Raw genomic sequence first — 14,686 nt, forward strand, 5'->3', positions numbered from 1 at the left:
CTCGTCATCATCGTCGCTGTGCAGCCCCTTGTCCTTGTTCTCAGCATGTATCTTGCTGGCCTGCTTGAAAACCCAACAGTCTCTATTAGTGTGATTTGCTGGCTTACCCAGGGTGCCGTTAATTTGGCATGAGCGGTCAAGTATGCGGTCCGGACTGGACGGTCCCTGATTGTTTCTTTTGAATGGCTTTTTCCGCTGACCGGATTTTGAGCCACTAAATCCGGCATTGACTGCTGTGTCCTCAGTGTTATCGCCATTGTTCCGATGCTTATGTCTGTTACGCCGTGGCTTGCTATTATTGTCGCGGACATCTGAAGTGCTGAGTTTATTGGCGTGGTGCTGCTGCGAGCCAACCAGCTATCCTCGCCTGCGCAAAAGTGTGTCATGAGTGTCGTGAGGGCCGCCATGGATTTTGGTTTTTCCTGGCCGAAGTGCTGGGCAAGCCATATCTCTTTGTTCATTGTCGCGTGCGAGGCCTTCCTCCGTATTACTCCTCACTTCGGATTGTGGCTTAAGACCTTCAAAGTAGAACCGAAGATGATCGAGGGGCAGCACGCAGAGTGCGGAGGTGCTGTTATAAGCAAGAATGCCGACGCTCCATGGCCCGAGGGCTCTTTTCAAGAGGAGTTCAACTTATGGCAACGAGAGTGGTTTTATATCACAGCTCCCAGGGGCACCAAATGGGTGGCGCCACCTGCCTTTCGCTCGGGTCCCCCACCACAGCTAGCGTCATGGGTCAATAAAGGGCTTAACTGGGGGCCGTCCAAGGACGTGCCCTTGTTGCAGGGCCGCGTTCGAGATCTCCTAGAAAGAGATATCAATCTGGCCGTAGTGATGCAGGTTATGTTGATTCGCCGCATCCTGCCCTGCAAACGCCGCCCCTCCGCTTGTGGGAGTTTAATCCGGAAGGATCACGAGCCCTCCAACATTTTGTGGGCGCAATGCCCATGGAGATGTACAAATTGTTCTTTGGATCACAAGCAATGTGTCCGGTCTCGTCCGAGGACGCATGTCTGAGCTGCAATCGCCCGGATACTCAAGTAAGTAGCCCTGTACCCAGACACGCTATCCATATATTTATCATAAAACTGCCCTTAAAAGAGATGTCCCTTAAACAGGAGTGGATAGCGAAAGCAAAGCTAATCAGGTGTCTGCCCCCCCTCCCTGAGACTACGCTGAATCCCGTGTTAACTAGGATGCTGGCAGTTGCGCCTTTGGAAGAAGGCGAAGAGGGGAACAAGGAAGCTACCGCCTCCCCAAAGGAGGCTGTCAGGAAAGGAGGAATCGAGAATTCCTCTAACCAGGGGAAGAAAAGGACCGCCTCTGAAGACCCGGAGACCATGGCCTCAAAGCGGGGGAAGAAATCTTCGTTAGAGGGTCCGGCGCCGGGGGGTGCCTCGGTCGCATTGCGCCCCCAAGGGGATCATCTCTCCACCGAGCCATAAGTAAAGAGGGGGGGTTTTAAAATGAGAGACATCCCTGTTCTAATTCTGAGGAAGATAACCGAAGTTTTACCTTGTAGTTCGGATCTTAGCCCTTCTCAGCGGAGCTCATCTTCAGGGGATCTTCGTCCGGAGATGATGGAGAGCGGAACGCCTCCCCCTGCAATACCGCCTTGCAAGGTGGGCGACCCTGAGGTGTCGTCACGGAGGGTTTCTCTGAATCCGGCAGGGCCGAAAGGCAGTCGTATGGCCCCCCAAGGCCCTCCGTGTCCGGCCTTCGAAAAAGGCCATTGGACGAATCCGGCACCATCCGGTGCACGGTCGGAGGAGATGAAGGATCTGCTCGGGCGAGCGTCTATCTCAGAAGAACACCGTGTGTTGATGGATACGGTGATGGGAAGGACTTCATCCGCGAAGAGTGGGTTGTACGAGGCCGTCAGGAGTTTACTGACAGGTTTTGAGGTACGCGAAATGATGTACCTTTTGACAGATCCACATATATAAGATGCGCCCTCTATAGATAGTAGACCCTAAGACTCGGTGCGTTGTCAAAAATGACAGCGCATCGAGGATCATAATCCCAGGTATGATATGTCGCCTTTCCTATGTAGGTGGCGAAGTGTCCGGTGGCTAGCCGGACTGATAAATTTGCCGAGCTAAAGCGGCAACTTGACGTGGCAGATGCCGACATCGTGCTTGTCAACAAGCGGCTGGACGAGGCACAAGGTATGTAATTTCTCCGAAGACACCTGGTAAGAGGAGCTTTATGCCCGTACCTTACAACATGTGTGCTTGATGCAGATGGTGCCGCTACCATAAAGAACCTTCGGGCGGAACTTGCCCGAGCCAAGGACCCGGCCAGGAAAAGCGATGCGGCTGCCTTAAAGGCGGCTGAAGAGCTGAAAGCCGAACAAGCTGCTCACTGCCAAAGCAAGAAGGAAATGGCCGAGATGGCTGTAAAGTTGAAGAATGCTACCGACCGCTGCAAGCTTCTTGAAAAAGAAGATCGGGTGGCACAGAAGGACCTAGAGAAGGTCACTACCGAGGCCAAGGATACTCGCTCTACGATGAGAGCTATGAAGGAGGAGCTACGTCAGGCCGGAGATATCATGGTTGGAAAGCCCTTTATGCTGCGGATGAAGTTCAGGGATCCTAAATACGGTCCGTTGGACCGGTAGTGGAGTGCGGCGAACACTTATCTGGACTTGGCGGCGAGTGCCGCGGACGCGGCCGAACACTTCCGTGATCAAAATGACCATGAAGTGGAAAAGCTTTTTTGGTCACAGTTCCACAATCCAGAGCGCCCACTACCATTAGCCGATCGTTTGGCCGCATGGGCGGAGCTGAATAGGTTATCCGGACTCCCCATGCAGTCTGTCGTGAGTCACCTGTGGCCAAAAAGGCCCGAGCCGAAGAGTTATTTTAGCTTGGTGCAGCAGCTCCTTGGTGCGGTGCCGCATATGAATGCAGTGAAGAGGTCAGCGTGCATAGAGGGTGCGCAGATGGCTTTTGCCCGGGTCAAGACATACTGGGCAGAGATGAAGGCCATTGCTGTTGCATCCCAAGATTCGGACAAGAGGCGAGTACCTGCCGAGCACTATTTTCAGGAAGTTCTGCAGGGCGCTCGTTTAATAGAGACGCAGTGCTCGAAGGATGTTATATTCGAATAACAAGTATTATTGTAAAACAATGTGTCGATGGAATATAAAAGCTTTTTATACTTGTGCCTTCAAGAATTAGAGTGCCTCCTGTTCGACCGTTAATGTATATGTGTATATAACCTAAAAGATGGCAGTCTTCGGCTTCAGCCCCCACGCATATAATGCAGGGGTGTTTGCAGAAGGCGCTTTTTCACACTTGATCCAACGTCTTGGTCCTATTAAGGAGGTGATAGCGCAGCGTACTAGGCAATCAGACTATAATGCTTTATCACTTTCACTTAGCCATAGGAGTTTGACAGTGGGGCTACTATATAGCCCCTAGGGGCACCGCGCTCACCCGAATTCGGGGCGCGTGTGTGCCTGACCAGGAAGCGGCCCTTCGTTAATGCAGAGGAATCCTAAAGATTTCGACGAGTCATTGAGTGGTTGACCAGTCTCACGCTATATCATGACAGTCAGTTTTCGACTTTCTCTACTGAGGTGCTCGCCTGGCCGAACTGGGGCACAATCGCAGTAGTTCTCCTGGTGCCGCCTTAGATGATGGAGCGGAACGTAAGGCAGCAAAACACAGGAGCCGGGCAAACCCAACATTTGACCAAAGACATGATTCGGAGCTGATGCATATAAGGCCAAACTCGAGACGCCGAACACTCCCTAAGGTATTCGGTCTTTATGAAAACGGGCTGGACAACGGCCTTGGTAAGAAGCCCCTGATGTCCAGGTACGCGCAAAATTCTGACGTGGCCACATGCCAAGACACCAGCCTCCTCCTCAGTTATAACAAGAAACCGGGGGATGTTATCAACAAGAGACAGTAAAAAAGGTTTATGCAGGGTCTTAATCTAAAAAGAATCCTTGGAATGGGTCCCTACTGCACGTCTGCGCCTGTGTCTCCGTTGTGCCGTATCCTGGACGGGTGTAGCATGGTGTTCATCTATAAAAAGAGAGGAACTTAGTTGAAAACAGTCATGCCAAAATCTATGTTATGTTAAATAAACAAAGTATAATTCAGAAAATGGGTAGAATTGAGCTTTATTGTCTCTTGTTGTATACGCGCGGAGCCCCTTGTACGGGGGTATGTGGCTAGTAAGACTTTGTATGTTTACGGACTCGTCTAGCCATGTCCGGGGTCTGAACGACCTGTTTAGGTGCTTTGACTAGTAAAGCTGGTTTAGTGTGTGGCTGTCAAGGAAGCCGCACAGTCTTCCGCGCTCTAGGAACACTCGATATTTCCCTTTAATGAGATGACGCCTCGCGGACCGGGCATTTTAAGCGTAAGGGATGCATAGTGCGGTATTGCATTAAAGCGGGCGAAAGCTTCGCGTCCCAGTAGTGCTTGATAGCTACTTGTAAATGGGGCGATGTGAAAGATTAGCTTTTCGCGACGGAAGTTGTCGGGGAAGCCGAACATAACTTCTAGCAGGAGAGAACCCGTACAATGGGTATCTGGGCCTGGCGTTACCCCTTGAAAGGAAGTGTTGCCATGGCGAATTTTTGTTGGGTTTATCCCCATTTTGCGGATTGTGTCCTGGTATAGCAGGTTTAGATCACTGCCACCGTCCATTAGGACTTGTGTAAAGTGGAGTCCGTCAATTATCGGATCTAATACCAAGGCAGTCCAGCCTGTGTTCCGGATACTTCTAGAGTAATCCTGATGGTCGAAGGTGATTGGTTGTAACAACCAGTGGCGGGACTCCTCTGGGACAGGCCGTATGGCGCGTATCTCTATAGGCGCCACTCTGTTTTCCCTTTTGTCACGTGAAGTGAGTTTACTGTTTTGACTTCTTGTGGGACCTTCTTTTGTTCTCCGGTGCTTTGCTTGTGGGGTTCGTCGTCGTCCTCGCTTGGTATGTCGAGCCCCTTGTGTTCGGTGTTGAGTTTGCCAGATTGCTTGAAGACCCAACAATCTCTGTGGGTATGGTTTGCAGGCTTCCCGGGAGTACTGTGGATTTGGCATATTTTGTCCAAGATTTTGTTTAGGTTAGATAGCTCGTCCCTGTTATCCTTGAGGGGCAGATTTTTCTGATTCTGCCGAGAGCTTTTGAATCCGGCGTTGACTGCCGAGCTCTTCGGGCTGCTTCCCTTGGACCGGCGCTGGTTCTTGGTACGTCGCGGTTTCCCGTTTCCATCTTGAACTTTGGATGTACTTGGGTCGCTGGTGCTGCTTCTTGCCAACTAGCTATCCTCTCCTGCGCAAAAGCGGGTCATGAGGCTTGTTAATGCGGCCATTGTTCTTGGCTTTTCTTGGCCGAGGTGTCTGGCGAGCCATTCGTCTCGAACGCTGTGTTTGAAAGCTGCTAAGGCTTTGGCGTCCGGACAGTCGACTATCTGGTTCTTTTTAGTAAGAAATCTGTTCCAGAGTTTCCGGGCTGACTCTTCGGGTTGCTGAGTTATATGACTTAGATCGTCTGCATCCGGAGGTCGGACATAGGTCCCTTGAAAATTTGCCCGAAAAGCATCCTTGAGCTCTTCCCAACTTCCGATGGTGTTTTCGGGAAGGCTTTTAAGCCAATGCCGGGCTAGCCCTTTGAGCTTGAGGGGTAAGTATTTTATGGCGTGGAGGTCATCTCCTCTAGCCATGTGTATATGGAGGATATAATCCTCAATCCAGACTCCAGGGTCTGTTGTTCTGTCATATGCCTCTATGTGTTACGGGCTTGAATCCCGCTGGAAATTCATGGTCCAGCACCTAATTGGTGAAACATAGGGGGTGTGCAGCAACCCTATATTTGGGTGTGTCGTGATGTTTGGATACTTGTTGCATTGCATTGCTTACTAGATCTTGCTTTCTTGGCCCGTAGATAGATCTGGCTGGGCCATCTTTTTGATGTGAATCCTTGTGCGGATCGCATGCCGACTTGAGTGCGGCGCCCCTTGCCGCTCTATGTTGGCCATGGGTTGTTTATCTGACCGGGTGTCTTCCTTATTTTTTGATTGCGGGGGCTCTAAGGCCTCCTCATCAAATTCCGGTAGTAATTTTCTCTTCGGATAGCTCTTTGTGTGGCGACTGTCACCGTATTTGTCTGCGGTGTTGAGTACTTTGCCCCATCTAATTCTGAGTGCATCTTTCACTGTTTTGAGCTTCCGCTTCTGCTTTTTCAGGCTACGCGCAGTGGCGACGAGCCTTTTGTGGAGGTTCTTCTGCTCCAGCAACTTGTCCGGCGTGAGGTCGTCCGGACTATTATCTTCGCCGGGGATGGGTTGTTCGTTTTGTTTACCCAAAGTTGCCCTGTTCGGACGGTTGCTCAATCGCATATTCGTCGTCCGCCGGTTCACCCTGCTCTGTGGTTGGGTCTCTGTCGAGGTGGGGTTTGGCGCAGCGCTTACGCCGCCGCTTTGATTGCTTTTTGAGGGAACGATCCCTCGTTGCACCCCTTTGTTCCTCGTTGTTGTTTCTTTTAGGTGTGTCCACCATGTATACATCGTGAGATGAGGTGGTTGTCCAGTGCCCTATAGGCACTAATTCCTGTTCGTCTCCTGCATCATCGTCCATACCGTCGATGTCTTCGGAGTCGAAGTCGAGCATGTTGGTTAAATCATCGACAGTGGCTACGATGTGGGTGGTGGGCGGGCTTTGAATTTCTTCGTCATCCGCATCCCATACTCGCTGACCATAGTCCGGCCAGCGCTCTCCTGATAAAGAGATAGACTTTAGTGAATTTAGAATGTCGCCGAAGGGCGAGTGCTGAAAGATGTCCGCAGCAGCGAACTCCATGATCGACGCACAATCGGGTTCGATCGGTAGGGGCGCGGAAGGTTCGGAGTCCGGAAAGGAGTCCGGCACCTTGGAGTCACGAGCTTCGCAAAGGACAAGGCTGGTGTTCGGCTCGACCGCCATATAGATTGCAGCCCCCGAGGCGGTGTCCAGCCACTCGTCCTCGATCGGCACAGTCGGCTCCGAGCTAAGGGTCGGAGCGGACACTGGGGCGACCTCCTGGGCACTGTTCGGCGGCAGAGCTTGATCATGCCCATCGTGATAGTGCGGCACGCTCGGCCATGGCTCCAACCTGTCAAAGATCAAGTCTCTGCGGATGTCAGCCGTGTAGTCCAAACTTCCAAACCTGACCTGATGGCCAGGGGCGTAGCCTTCGATCTGCTCCAGATGGTCAAGCGAATTGGCCCGCAGTGCAAGGCCGCCGAATACGAAGATATGTCCGGGGAGAAAAGCCTCACCCTGGACCGCATCGTTGTTGATGATCGGAGGAGCCATCGGGCCTAAAGATGACGACACAGAGGAACTCTCAATGAAAGCACCAATGTCGGTGTCAAAACCGGCGGATCGCGGGTAGGGGGTCCCGAACTGTGCGTCTAGGCGGATGGTAACAAGAGACAAGGGACACGATGTTTTTACCCAGGTTCGGGCCCTCTCGGTGGAGGTAAAACCCTACTCCTGCTTGATTAATATTGATGATATGGGTAGTACAAGAGTAGATCTACCACGAGATCAGAGAGGCTTAACCCTAGAAGCTAGCCTATGGTATGATTGTTGTTCGTCCTATGGACTAAAACCCTTCGGTTTATATAGACACCGGAGAGGGCTAGGGTTACACAGTGTGGGTTACAAGGGGAGGAGATCTACATATCCGTATTGCAAACCTTGCCTTCCACGCCAAGGAAAGTCCCATCTGGACACAGGACAAAGTCTTCAATCTTGTATCTTCATAGTCCAGGAGTCCGGCCAAAGGTTATAGACGGCTATCCGGACACCCCCTAATCCAGGACTCCCTCACCGAGGCATAGGGAATGACTTTCATTTTTTCTCTATCTTCTTCAGTGGTCGAGCATTGAGTCTGACTCAACTTCACACCTTGTAACACAGGCAAGAACCCTTTATTTGACTGATCCATTTTGAACTTCTTGAAAACTTTATCAAGGTATGTGCTTCGTGAAAGTCCAATTAAGCATCTTGATCTATCTCTATAGATCTTAATGCCCAATATATAAGCAACTTCACCGAGGTCTTTCATTGAAAAACTCGTATTCAAGTATCCTTTTATGCTATCCAGAAATTCTATATTATTTCCAATCAATAATATGGCATCCACATATAATATTAGAAATTCTACAGAGCTCCCACTCCCTTTCTTGTAAATACAGGCTTCTCCGAAAGTCTGTATAAAACCATATGCTTTGATCACCTCATCAAAGCGTATATTCCAACTCCGAGATGCTTGCACCATTCCATAAATGGATCACTGGAGCTTGCACACTTTGTTAGCACCTTTAGGATCGACAAAACCTTTTGGTTGCATCATATACAACTCTTCTTTAAGAAATCCATTAAGGAATGCAATTTTGACGTCCATTTGCCAGATTTCATAATCATAAAATGCGGTAATTGCTAACATGATTCAGACAGACTTAAGCATTGCAACGTGTGAGAAAGTCTCATCGTAGTCAACTCCTTGAACTTGTCGAAAACCTTTCGCAACAAGTCGAGCTTTGTAGATAGTAACATTACCATCAGCGTCAGTCTTCTTCTTGAAGATCCATTTATTTTGTATGGCTCGCCGATCATCGGGCAAGTCAACCAAAGTCCACACTTTGTTCTCATACATGGATCCTATCTCAGATTTCATGGCCTCAAGCCATATATCGGAATCTGGGCTCATCATTGCTTCTTCATAGTTCGTAGGTTTGTCATGGTCTAGTAACATGAATTCCAGAATAGGATTACCATACCACTCTGGTGCAGAACATGCTCTGGTTGACCTACGAGGTTCGGTAGTAACTTGATCTGAAGTTTCATGATCATTATCATTAGCTTCCTCTCTAGTTGGTGTAGGCATCACGGGAATGGTTTTCTGTGATGAGCTACTTTCCAATTCGAGAGAAGGTACAATTACCTCATCAAGTTATACTTTCCTCCCACTCTCTTCTTTCTAGAGAAACTCCTTCTCTAGAAAGGATCCATTCTTAGCAACAAAGATCTTTCCATCGGAACTATGATAGAAGGTGTACCCAACAGTTTCTTTTGGGTATCCTATTAAGACGCACTTCTCTGATTTGTGTTCGAGCTTATCAGGCTGAAGTTTTTTCACATAAGCATCGCAACCGCAAACTTTAAGACACGACGACTTAGGTTTCTTGCCAAACCATAGTTCATACGGTGTTGTCTCAATGGATTTAGACGGTGCCCTATTTAATGTGAATGCATATGTCTCTAATGCATAACCCCAAAACGATAGTGGTAAATCGGTAAGAGGCATCATAGATCGCACCATATCTAATAAAGTACGGTTACAACATACGGACACACCATTACGTCATGGTGTTCTAGGTGGCGCGAGTTGTGAAACTATTCCACATTGTTTTAAATGAAGGACAAACTCGTAACTCAAATATTCACCTCCGCGATCAAATCGTAGAAACTTTATTTTCTTGTTACGATTATTCTCCACTTCACTCTGAAATTCTTTGAACTTTTCAAATGTTTCAGACTTCTGTTTCATCAAGTAGAGATACCCATATCTCCTCAAATCATCTGTGAAGGTGAGAAAATAATGATACCCGCCACGAGCCTCAACACTCATCAGACCGCATACATCGGTATGTATTATTTCCATTAAGTCTGTGGCTCGCTCCATTGTTCTGGAGAACGGAGTTTTAGTCATCTTGCCCATGAGGCATGGTTTGCAAGCATCAAATGATTCATAATCAAGTGATTCCAAAATTCCATACGCATGGAGTTTCTTCATGCGCTTTACACCAATATGACCTAAACGGCAGTGCCACAAATATGTTGCACTATCATTATCAACTTTGCATCTTTTTGCATCAATATTATGAATGTGTGTATCACCACAATCGAGATTCAACAAAAATAGACCACTCTTCAAGGGTGCATGACCATAAAATATATTACTCATATAAATAGAACAACCATTATTCTCTGATTTAAATGAATAACCGTCTCGCATTATACAGGATCTAGATATAATGTTCATGCTCAACGTTTGCACCAAATAACACTTATTCAGGTCTAAAACTAATCCCGAGGGTAGATGTAGAGGTAGCGTGCTGATGACGTTCACATCAACCTTGGAACCATTCCCGACGCGCATCGTCACCTCGTCCTTAGCCGATCTTCGTTTAATCCGTAGCCCCTATTTCGAGTTACAAATATGAGCAACTCAACTAGCACTACTGCAGGTTGCTGCTAACACGACACTACAATCAGAGACCCTTCGACGAATCTGTGTGCGATTCCATAATCGCAAACGGCGGTGTAAAAAAACCCGTCAAAAAAGGTGCAAAATGTTTGCGATGCCGGAGCCATCAAACATGGTTCAGATTTTAGTTGCATGTGCAATGCAGGGCATACGGTTCAGTTCAATGAACTGTTTTCGATGAGGAGGAACAAAAGAAACGGGCAGCCAGATGAAGGCGTGTGCGATATGCAACATACGGCTCACTCAGATGAATTGTTTTTGATGAGGAGGAACAATAGAAACGGGCAGCTAGAAAGAGGTGTGTGCGATTGAGGGTATACGTTTCGGAAGGATTAACTGTTTGCGATTAGGCAACAGAACAGAAACGGGTCAGCCAGATCAAAGTGTCTGCGATTATTAGCAAAAAAAAGTGTCTGTGATTGATGGCATACACTTCACACGGATGAACTGCTTGCAATTAGCGACAACAAACTGAATGATCAATGTGTGTGCGCTAGACGGGCACACACATTCTAATTAAAGGAAGCATGCGCAATGGTAATAATGAGCGCACACGGTTGTTGGAACAAGATGTGTGTGGACGTTGCCTATTGCGGTGCACCCTATGGTGCAAACGCCACATACGTGGCCGAGAAGGCGTACGTGCCCATGTTATGCCTTCCAGGAATAGTGCCGCACTTATAACTGTCAGTAAATTTTGAGTCTCGTCCCATCACATTCCAAATTGCAAGCCCTGTTCACACTAATCAAAACCTAAACGGTTTCCCACTTAGGAGCGTATTAGTACTCGATTATAAATACTACTACTCCAAGATGACTGCAAATTCCTCCTCAACTCCTCATCCACAAAAGTAAACAAGTCATTCATCATCATTCCCTTGCGTCTGCCATGGCCAGCGTGAGTTCTGGGTCGAAAGATTGCCACCAGGGAGAGGCGAGCATGGAAGCGGAAGCACGAGAGATGTCTCGCCTCACTGCAAAAGCAACCAACATGTCCCGCCGTGCGGCCGTAGCAGCAGAGAGGTCCCGCCGCACCGCCGAAGCAGCACGGAGGTCCTGCCGCACCGTTGATGCAGCAGACTGGTTCAGCCGGGCCGCGGAAGCAGAAGAGATGTCCCGCTGCGCTGCGAATGCAGCAGAGATGTCCTCCCGCGCCGCGGCGGCCTGGGAAAATGTCTTGTGGGCAGGCGAGGACTCTTACAGGTGCATGCATGCCATCATCCTTAGCCAGATGGATCAAATCTCCAGCTGGGCGAGGTTGCAGGATGACCTGAAAGCCTCGTTTGAATAGTCTACCGGCGTCATCCGACAACTAAATGAGAGCAATGCGAAGCTCCGGGCCGAGCGTGACCTGCTGAGGGCGAAGATTGTCAGAAGTGTGGAGCAGCAGGAGGAGACCACTGCCTTGTTGAAGAGGACCGGCGTCATCGTCGAGAAACTTACGGACGAGAATGCCATGCTGCGCATCGAGCGCAGAAGGATGGTGGATGAATCCGTGGATGCTCTCAAGCAGCATATTGAGGACAAGAAAGAGCTCATCGCCGCTCTCCGCGGAGACTAGTTCCCGCGGCCTGCAACAACACATCAAGAAAGTAGAGATCAGCGGGCCAGATCGTTGTATTCCTTCTTCTTTTGCCCTTGTGTATTTTGGGCGTTGCCACATGTGGCTTTTTTTAATTATGTTCCTAAATATGTAAGACAATTATTATCCACTGTCATCGTCCTTATATTCATCATGCTTGCTATAAGTCACAGTCGATGCTATATAGGTCCGTCGGATATTACATCAAGATCCGTGCAAAACTTTCTTTTCAGATTTTCATTTTTATCTCTTAAATCTCAGTCCAGTGAGACATATAGCAACACCGTAGAACAGGGGCTTGGCGCCATTAATGGAGACATTGGGAGGGAGGTGCGCTGCTACGTCTTGAGCTTGTGTTGGTTTTCCTTGAAGAGGAAAGGGTGATGCAGCAATAGTAGCGTAAGTATGTCCCTCAGTTTTTGAGAACCAAGGTATCAATGCAGTAGGAGGCTCCTCAAAAGTCCCACGCAGCTACACGAACAAACAAAGAACTCGCAACCAACGCAATAAAGGGGTTGTCAATCCCTTCACGGCCACTTGCGAAAGTGAGATCTGATAGAGATAATTTGATAAGATAAATATATTTTTGGTATTTTATGTTATAGATTGGAAAAGTAAAGATGAAAATAAAAGTAGATTGAAAGCTTGTATGATAAAAGATAGACCCGGGGGCCATAGGTTTCACTAGTGGCTTCTCTCAAGATAGCATAAGTATTACGGTGGGTGAACAAATTACTGTCGAGCAATTGATAGAAAAGCGAATAATTATGATATTATCTAGGCATGATCATGTATATAGGCATCACGTCCGTGACAAGTAGACCGAGTCTTGCCTGCATCTACTACTATTACTCCACACATCGACCGCTATCCAACATGTATCTAGAGTATTAAGTTAATAAAGAACAGAATAACGCATTAAGAAAGATGACATGATGTAGAAGGATAAACTCATGCAATATGATATAAACCCCATATTTTTATCCTCGATGGCAACAACACAATACGTGCCTTGCTGCCCCTGCTATCACTGGGAAAGGACACCGCAAGATTGAACCCAAAGCTAAGCACTTCTCCCATTGCAAGAAAGATCAATCTAGTAGGCCAAACCAAACTGATAATTCGAAGAGACTTGCAAAGATAACTTAATCACACATAAAATAATTCAGAGGTGATTCAAATATTTCTCATAGATAAACTTGATCATAAACCCACAATTCATCAGATCTCGACAAACACACCGCAAAATGAGTTACATCGAATAGATCTCCAAGAAGATCAAGGAGAACATGGTATTGAGATCCAAAAAGAGAGAAGAAGCCATCTAGCTAATAACTATGGGACCCGAAGGTCTGTGGTAAACTACTCACAACTCATCGGAGGGGCTATGATGTTGATGTAGAAGCCCTCCGTGGTCGATTCCCCTCCGGCGGAGCACCGGCGAAGGCTCCAAGATAGGATATCGCGGATGCAGAAGGTTACGGCAGTGGAACTAGGTTTTCATGGTCGCTTCTGATGTTCTCGGGGTACGTGGGCATATATAGGAGGAAGTAGCAGGTCAGTGGAAGCCTGAGGGGCCCATGAGATAGGGGGGCGCGCCCAGTAAGGCGGGGGGCTCCCTCCACCCTTGTGGACACCTCGGCTGCTTCTTGACTTGCACTCCAAGTCCTCTGGATCACGTTTGTTCCAAAAATCACGCTCCCGAAGGTTTCATTCCGTTTGGACTCTGTTTGATATTCCTTTTCTTCAAAACACTGAAATAGGCAAAAAAACAGCAATACGGGCTGGGCCTCCGGTTAGTAGGTTAGTCCCAAAATGATATAAATTTGTAAAGTAAAGCTCATAAACATCCAAAACGGGTAATATAATAGCATGGAACAATCAAAAATTATAGATACGTTGGAGATGTATCAAGCATCCCCAAGCTTAATTCCTGCTCATCCTCGAGTAGGTAAATGATAAGAACATAATTTTTTGACGTGGAATGCTACCTAGCATAATTCTCAATGTAATTTTGTTTATTGCGGCATGATTGTTCAGATCCAAATGATTCAAGATAAAAGCTTATAAAACATAAAAATAATAATACTTCGAAGCATCCTAACAAATAATCATGTCCTATCAAAATAGCATAGCCAAAGAAAGCTTATCCCTACAAAATCATATAGTTAGGCCATGCTTCATTTTCATTACACAAAATACTCCCATCATGCACAACCCCGGTTTCGGCCAAGCAATTGGTTCATACTTTTTAACGCGCTTCAGCTTTTTCAACTCTTATGCAATACATGAGCGCAAGCCATGGACATAGCACTATGGTGGTATATGGTGGTGGTTGTGAGGACAAAAAGGGAGAAGATAGTCTCACATCAACTAGGCGTATCAACGGTCTATGGAGATGCCCATCAATAGATATCAATGTGAGTGAGAAGGGATTGCCATGCAACGGATGCATTAGAGCTATAAATATATGAAAGCTCAACAAAAGAAACTAAGTGGGTGTGCATCCAACTTGCTTGCTCACGAAGACCTAGGGCATTTTGAGGAAGCCCATCATTGGAATATACAAGCCAAGTTCTATAATGAAAAATTCCCACTAGTATATGAAAGTGACAACACAAGAGACTCTCTATCATGAAGATCACGGTGCTATTTTGAAGCACAAGTGTGGAAAAGAGATAGTAGCATTGTCCCTTCTCTCTTTTTCTCTCATTTTTTTAATTTGGCCTTTCTTTTTTTATTTGGCTTTTTTTAAGTCTGAAGTCTCATCCCGACTTGTGGGGGAATCATAGTCTTCATCATTGTTTCCTCACTTGGGACAATGCTCTA

The sequence above is a fragment of the Triticum dicoccoides genome, chromosome 2B (assembly GCF_002162155.2).
Source record: "Triticum dicoccoides isolate Atlit2015 ecotype Zavitan chromosome 2B, WEW_v2.0, whole genome shotgun sequence".
NCBI classification, from domain to species: domain Eukaryota; kingdom Viridiplantae; phylum Streptophyta; class Magnoliopsida; order Poales; family Poaceae; genus Triticum; species Triticum dicoccoides.